The following is a 7,054-nucleotide window of genomic DNA, read 5'->3' on the forward strand; positions in this document are numbered from 1 at the left end:
AACATAAGTGATACCCGAATCTAGTACCCATATATAATGCCCACCATTTTAAGTAAATAATGAATAAGGCAACCTCAAATACAAACATTTAATAACCACCCATGAGATGCGACTAATCAAATTTTGAAAAACTCAAATATCTGCTATCATGGAAATTACGGAGATGCTCAATTCGCTAGAATTAGCCGTCAGATCTTTCTGAATGCACGCCCCACCATGTTAGAAAAAATGTCATATCTGACAATGCGCAATACATAAAGAAATATATAAATAAAAATATACTAATGGAAGGACAAACGTTGATGATACTGATTGACTAAACAACAACAACAACAACAACAACAGCAATAATCAACGGTGAATATTAAACACGAAAGCATGATATACCAATGTGCAAAATTCATGTGTAGAAAAGGACAATTGTATATTATAGAGATCGACATGAAAAAGGATTTTGGAACATATACATACATAATTACTGTTGTTATTATTCATTTTACTAATGACAATAATTAATAATAATATCTTTACAAATATTTTCGAATATTTATTCATTTAGTAATTTTATACATTGACACCGTTTTTGAATTTGGCGCTAGCTTTTCAACGGTTACCAGGCACAGCGAAACGAGCAAAGTTTTTAATACTAGGTATACAGAGAGACCTGCTAATGACAATTAAGGGAGGTAAGCTCTCAAAATTTGAAATCAACTGATCCAGGGATATTTATTTCCTCATTCTACGGCTTTCTGCCAAGATAGTAGGTTAAATTCTTTGTTCGTAGCTCGATTTCTTTTGTGCTTCTTGCATTTCCGCTAATTGGTGTTTTTTTACAGGATTTTCGACTCTGATTTTCATAGCAATGCTGGCATCTAGTATGCCCTGTTATAATTATAAATTTGGATTTGCCATTTATCCGCATCTTGCTTGCTTGCCAATTATTTGTGGTTATTATTCATTATCCTTATGATAACGATTAAGAATAATATCTGTATAAATATTCTTGGATATTTATTCATTTAGTATATATATATATATATATATATATATATATATATATATATATATATATATATATATATATAAATATATATATAAAAAGAGAGAGAGAGAGAGAGAGAAAAATAAATAAATAAATAAATATATATATATATATATATATATATATATATATATATATATATATATATATATATATATACATATATGCATGTATGTATGTATGTATTTATAGTTGAAATTTACAGAAAAACAAGACGAAGACAGATGTATGAACAACAAACAGGTGTTAGTTTGTATTAGTATGACAAAATAAACAGACAGAATTAAAAAGAAAAACTTGTGGATTTAGCGATCGATCATGGTAGTATATACATAACCACATATATATTCCGAAGGCGAAATGGTCGCAGAGCAACCTGAAATGAAGTGTTCAAGAACACAACGCAATGCTTTCACACACACACGCACACACACATACGCACGCGCACACACGCACACGTATATATAATCATTTCTACTATAGGCACAATTTGCGGGGAGGGGGCCAGTCGATTAGATGGACTCCACTCTACAACTGGTACTTAATTTATATGTATATATATGTATATATATATATATATATATATATATATATATATATATATATATATATATATATATATATATATATATATATGTATATATATATAGATGTATGTATGTATGTATGTATGTATGTATGTATGTATGCATATACTCTTTATTCTTTTACTTGTTTCAGTCATTTCACTGCGGCCATGCTGGAGCACCGCCTTTAGTCGAGCAAATCGACACCAGGACTTATTCTTTGTAAGCCTACTACTTATTCTATCCGTCTCTTTTGCCGAACCGCTAAGTTACGGGGACGTAAAACACACCAGCACCAGTTCTTAAGCGATGTTGGGGGGGGGGACAAACACAGACACACACACACACACATATATATATATATATATATATATATATATATATATATATATATATATATATACATATACATATATACGACGGGCTTCTTTTAGTTTCCGTCTACCAAATCCACTCACAAGGCTTTGGTCGGCCCGAGGCAATAGTAGAAGACACTTGCCCTGTGGGACTGAACCCGAAACCATGTAGTTCGCAAGCAAGCTACTTAACACACAACCACAGCTGCGCCTATATATGTGTGTGTGTGTGTGTGTGTGTGTGTGCGCGCGTGTGTGTGTGCGTGTGTTTGTGTGTGTGTGTGTGTGTGCGCGTGTGCGCGCGCGTACATATGTACACATATGCCTATATACGTATGTATAGTTTCTAATGGCCTGATACCACTGCGTGCTACCCTGAGCATTTATCTTTTACAGGAGTCCGGAAACTGAGTGTTGAATTCAGTAGAGAGTAGTTTGCATAGGCTTGTCATATACATTTAGAAAAAACACATATATGGATATGCACGTGTTGCTCCGGTTATTACGCACTCATTGTTATATATCTATGTACACACTGATACACGCTGACACAGACACACGCGCGCAAGTATATGTAAGGGAAGCAATCAGAAATGAGTAAACGATTATCTTATAACCATTAACTTAAATCTGTTTCCACTATAACGTGTGATATTATAGCTGAGTGCCTGAGCAAGAACCTACTGTTTTATCAGAGCTTCAAATATGAAATGCAATTTACTTTGAAAAGCAAACATAGGAAAGCATTGCGAGTATACACACACACACACACACGTGTGTATATATATGTACTATGTATGTGTGTGTGTGTATATTTATATGTATGTGTATATGTATGTTTAAATATTTTTTCGATTTATATCGACAAATAAGACTAGAAGAAAAGATAGACTAACATTCTTTGTACTTTGTACGAGATTCTTTGTGATATTTATTCCACAAGGAGTTACATAGACTCCCTTGTTACATTCATGGTTAGAAATCCATGAAACCAGTTAGTGTATTGATATAAACATTTGATAAACGAGGCAACATTTTCCCATTGGCGATAATATTTAAAGAAATAATTATAGCAATGAATTCCTAGGGTGTTCACCTCCAAATTACTATCGATTTACAATTTTCAAGATGCATTTATTTGCATCACAGTTGCTTATCGTCTAATTACGTTCCTCAATTAATGAGGGTATGGAAGAATTTACGAAAGGAACAACCTATTTACTCTACGTGGATGACTAAATGCTTTGAGGCATTTCCCAAATTATGAGGAGCTATAATAGTTCTGAAAGTGATATGCGGTTAGTTTAGAGTTGTGAAATGTTTTAAGACCACCTTTATATACATATGTAACACTTTACGGGAATACACGACCACAAATAGTTACATATGTATCCCCTGGAAACAAAGCTCTGCATCTACAACGCGTCGGTCCTCTCTGTTTTTCTCTTCGTGGGCTCTCACGAAGACCCTGGCATGAGGATCAACAGCTTCGATAGCAGAGTCCTAAGAACTCATTGAGAACATTAGATGATAACATTACGTTTCCAACGAAGAACTGAGTAGCTATATGAAAGAACTGAATGCACACACGCATCAGTCCGCAGCTTCTCGTCTTGTAGCTACCTACCGTAATCGCTGGTACGGACATGCCCTCCGCCTCCCTCCAGGTCATTCTACCAAGGCCTTACTCTCATTCGACACAGCAGCGGTGGTCTTGAAGAAGCCCTGAGTCAGTCCCCACTCTAGTTGACTGGACGTGATTAAGGGTCACCTCCAAATGCTTAACATCATGGAGGATGCAGACAGGCTGACACAGCAGGACCTCCAGCGATAGGGAGTACTGGTGGGCCTGGTTGTCTCCATTTACGATGACACTTTTGGGACCACTAACGTGGGATGACCCCAGCCCCATCAATCATGAGCATGAAGCGAACTATTTTTGGGGTACCAAAACCTAAACAAATACTTGCTTGGGTTTGTTTCACGATTCTTCGAGAGTTAAACGATTTTTCCAATCCACTATACTTAATAGTAATAACAGCAACAGTAATGATGATGATGATAATAATAATAATAATAATAATAATAATAATAATAATAATAATAATAATAATAATAATAATAATAATAATAATAATAATAATAATAATAATAAATCATATTATCTCTGGCTGCCCAGTCCTGGCTAAGAAGGAATATATTCACAGACACGACAGAGCTGGGACCTATATACACTGGAAGCTATGCCAACATTATGGAATAGCAACAGAAAAAAGATGGTATAAACACACGCCAGAAAAGGTCACAGAAAACGAGAAAGCAACCATACTCTGGGATATGCCAATACACACAGATAGAGAAATTAAGGCAAATAGACCAGATATAGTTGTCAAAGATCATGAAGGAAAAAAATGCCTTCTAATTGATGTTTCAATACCAGCAGATGACAACGTTTCTCTAAAAGAAATGGAAAAACTTTCAAAATACAAAGACCTGGAAATAGAGATAACTCGAATGTGGAATCTAAAAACAGAAACAATTCCTATCATAGTAGGTGCCTTAGGTATAATAAAAAAATATTCAGACAAATACATAACAAAAACACCAGGACTTACAAATATATATAACATACAGAAAATTGCACTACTGGGTACTGCACACATTCTACGCAAAACACTTTCAATACAGTAAACATAAGAGCACCACAGCAAACCACAGCACATACCCAAGGCGCACAGAGCTGCGCTCGGTAGTGAAGTGAAAGCACGTTATAAAAATAAAACTACTGAATAATAATAATAATAATAATAATAATAATAATAATAATAATAATAATAATAATAATAATAATAATTATAATAATGATAATAATAACAACAACAATAACAATAGCAGCATCAATGAAGAGGAAACTATAAAATATACGTAAAAACTTTTTTTCACTTAGAAAAACAAAAAATATTAGGAACAAATGAGAGATAAAGAAAATCCAGCTGTAACAAAAACAGAAATGAAAAAATCATGAGTGAAGTCGTGCTTTATTAGATACTTCAAATACCAGAAACGCTTCCATGAGACTACATTATCTGAAACAGATGCCGGAACATTCCACCGTGGAATAAGCTGAGGAGCATAATTCTCGATAGCAACCATTACCAAAAGGAATCAAATGTAATCGAAGAAAATATACAAGGGAAGCCTTCAACACAATTAAACGCCACATCAGAGGAATACAATAATAGTACCGTAGTCATGTTCTATGATATACAGCGAGGAATCTATCAGTGCAATAAAATCTGTTAACAATTACGAAGCTGTTAGTATTGATAAATTCACGATTTCTGACAAAGAGCACAATTGTTATGAAGCTGTGGCAACAGCATCCGATAAATTGCCGAACGAATCGGAAGGAAAAGACAATATTGATTCCCCCAAACAACCACCTACAGATCTATGAAACAGCATCTATAGATCTATAACGTTTTGTAAAGAATATAAAACCGTTGTGTATAATACTCGAAAGGCTGAGGATTTGAAATAGGAAGAAAATGGTGCGAGCATCAGCCAGAAAAGGTAATAGAGAACAACCAGTATAAGGTTTTATGAGATTTTAATATACAGAATGACTGCGAGATTAATGCCAGACGACCAAATAACTATGGTTTTTGACAAGGGGAAAAGGTGCATTATAACATATAGGGTTATATTTGTGGATAGGAATGTAGCAGTCAAAGAGGAGGAGAAAATTTAAAAAAATACTAGGATTTGGTTAGAGAAATACGACAACGACGACGACGACGACGACTATGGAGGGTTTCTGCAACAGTAATCGCAGTTCTTATAGGTACCCTTGGTACTGTCACTAACAGACTTAACAGTTCCCTAACTGAGATTGGTGCAAGCATCGGTGTTGCATTAATTCAGAAATCTGCGAAACTTGGAGCGAGACTGTAGCACACATTGTAGCAGAATGACCCAAGTTAACACAAGAGGAATATTAAAAAAAAAAAAAAGGCACGACCGGATTGTAAACGTTTTACACTGGAACACTGTGCCAAAAACGATGATTTGAAGCTGGAAACACATGGTACAATCACCGAGTCGAAGAAACGTAAGATTTTGTTGAACTTTCCTATTCAAACGGACATGGAGTTAGAAAAGAATAGATCGGACATAACAATTATATATGAAGAAAAGCAAAGTTACTTACTGATCAACCTATCATGTCCGTTTGATTCCAGGATCGTAAAGAAAGAGGAAGAAAAAAAAAAAGAAACAACCCCATAAAATTTTAAATTGGAAGAATTTGGAACATAAGAACAGTAAAAGTTGTGCCTATAATAATTATTATAATAATTATAATTGGTGCGTTGGGAACAGTAAGCAAAGATATAGACAAATAGCTGGATGAGATTGAAATAGAATGCCCGATAGAGCTCCTAGAGAAAGTTTGTCTTTTAGGGATAGCAAGGATTATGAAAAGGGATCTAAGCACTTGAAATACAGCTGAAAACTTGTGGATACCTAAAGTTAAACGTAGTACCCGCTACCTACATAAATCCTAGCAGGAATAAGACCGAGCCTAACCCAAACCAAAATAATAATAAAAGTTAAACAGAAAAGAAATAGACAGAGCAAAATCCCAACAATGGCTGAGAAGCTCAGGACTCGAAGTAGAGACTGAACGATTTTAATTGCAGCACAAGACCAAAGCCTTCCCACCAGAAATTACCAAACACACGTAATGAAAACAAAAACAAGTAACTGCTTCTGGCTGTCTAGTTCTGGCTAAGAAGGAATATATTCACAGATACGATAGAGTTGGGACCTTTATGAACTGGAAGGTGTGCCAACACTATGGAATAACAATTAAAAAAAAAAAGATGGTACAGGCACACAACAGAAAAGGTCATAGAAAATGAGGATGTAGCCATACTCTGAGATAAGCCGATACACACAGATAGAGAAATTAAGGTCAAAAGACCGGATATAGTTGTCAAAGATCATGAAGAAAAAAGGAAATCCCAAAATGGCAGAATTTTTTTAAAAGGGTGCTCATGGGAACTGCTCATATCCTACGTAAAATATTG

This window comes from Octopus bimaculoides, chromosome 10, assembly GCF_046866305.1.
Source record: "Octopus bimaculoides isolate indiv1 chromosome 10, ASM4686630v1, whole genome shotgun sequence".
Classification (NCBI taxonomy): domain Eukaryota; kingdom Metazoa; phylum Mollusca; class Cephalopoda; order Octopoda; family Octopodidae; genus Octopus; species Octopus bimaculoides.